The sequence below is a fragment of the Elephantulus edwardii genome, unplaced genomic scaffold (genome assembly GCF_000299155.1).
Source record: "Elephantulus edwardii isolate Elephantulus edwardi_28Jun2011 unplaced genomic scaffold, EleEdw1.0 scaffold00080, whole genome shotgun sequence".
In the NCBI taxonomy this organism is placed as follows: Eukaryota; Metazoa; Chordata; class Mammalia; order Macroscelidea; family Macroscelididae; genus Elephantulus; species Elephantulus edwardii.
This window is the reverse complement of record NW_006399830.1, coordinates 6,907,773-6,909,697: the sequence shown is the minus strand read 5'-3', so window position 1 is coordinate 6,909,697 and position 1,925 is coordinate 6,907,773.

Sequence of the window (1,925 nt, the reverse complement as noted above, 5' to 3'; positions counted from 1 at the left end):
ACCTGCAGCCAAAATGATCTCATCAAAATGCAAATCTAATCACATTGCTCCTTTGCATAATGGCTCTCAGGGCACGGGCTGGCCTACATCTCCGAGTCACAGCCCTCCAGTCTCTGTCTTTGCCGCATGGCCTGGCTGCCTCCTACTGGCTCCGTCCACCCTGCCGCCTGCCCCACAGCTACTCAGATGCGGTGCAGGTGCCCTGTCCACACGCGGTCTCGACCTGGCGTGTCCTACCTTCCTCGCCTGCCCTTCTCTGGCTCTCCCCACACAAGCTTTCCAGTCACACGTCACATTTGGACAGCCGCTCCCCATGCTGGCACCAATCACAGTGTCTCGTGTTTTAACATCGTGTAAATCTTTGGCTAACAGGTGTATTTCATGGTAAGCATCACAATGAGAACAGCTACACTCTTCTAAACCAGGCCTGACTTTCTGGCAGTTCCTTGTTAACGCAGTAGCCTTGGCAACACAGCGGTTTGCGGTTTAGAAGCTCAGCTGCTAACCCAAAGGTCGGCAGTTCGAACACAGTGACTCCTCACTCCACAGGAGGAAGAGGTGGCAGTCTGCTTCCAAAGATTCCCAGCCTTGGAAAGCCTACGGACAGTTCTACTCTGTCCTGAAGCATCGCTACGGATCAGAACTGACCTGACGTCAGTGGGCATGAGTGTTCATTTCTATCGATGTACAGCTGCGTTACTTTTTAATTCAGCAAAATTTTAATTACTTTCAGCAAAATCTTACCTGTGTTCAGTATTAATGATACTCGATACTTTCTGAATGCTCGTGGAACCCCTTTCTTTGGGACTGGATCTCTTGCAGTCAGTTGGCCAGTCAGTGAGCACACCCAGTGCAACATCCATCTGTTCAAACACCTCAATGGGTATTTGGACATTATCACAAGTACAGGACCCAGATTTCACTGAGGAGGGAGGCAGATTACATGATCTATGGATTTCATGTCAGCCTGGAATATGGGGAGATTCAGAGCAGCTGATGGATAAGGGGGCGGTGGTCATGACAGGACCACCAACCAGAGTACTAGAGACATCTGTATATAAACCAGTCACACGTACACTAGTTTCACATCTTTACAAAAGATTTTATTAGTTCAATATTTACCATCAATAAAATAAAAAATTTCTCAATATTCAGAGGAAAAATTATTAAGAGTTAACGAACATTTTCAATGAGGAGAAACTGAAAGAAGAGACTGGGCAAAGCAGCTGGAGTGACACATGTGAAGGGAGCTGGGGCCTGCAGGACGAGGCCGTGAAGGAAGACGGGGGCTCTGCAGGATGAGAGGCTGTGAAGGAAGACGGGGCCTGCGGGACAAGAGAGAGGTCTTGAAGGGAGACAGGGGCCTGCAGGATGAGGGGCCATGAAGGGAGAAGGGGGCCTGCAGGATGAGAGAGAGGCTGTGAAGGGAGATGGGGGCCTGCAGGACAAGAGGCCATGAAGGGAGATGGGGGCCTGCAGGATGAGAGGCCTTGAAGGGAGATGGGGCCTGCAAGATGAGAGAGGTCCTGAAGGGAGAAAGGGACCTGAAAGTCAAGAGGCCGTGAAGGGAGATGGGGTCCTGCAGGTCAAAAGGCCATGAGGGCAGATGGGCACCTGCAGAACAAGAGGGCCGTGAAGGGAGACCGGGGCCTGCAGGACAAGAGGCCTTGAAGGGAGACGGGGGCCTTCAGGACGAGAGGCCATGAAGGGAAACGGGGGCCTGCAGGACGAGAGGCCATGAAGGGAGACGGGCCTGCAGGACGAGAGGCCATGAAGGGAGATGGGGGCCTGCAGGATGAGAGAGAGGCTGTGAAGGGAGATAGGGGCCTGCAGGACAAGAGGCCATGAAGGGAGATGGGGGCCTGCAGGATGAGAGGCCTTGAAGGGAGATGGGGGCCTGCAGGATGAGAGGCCTTGAAGGGAGA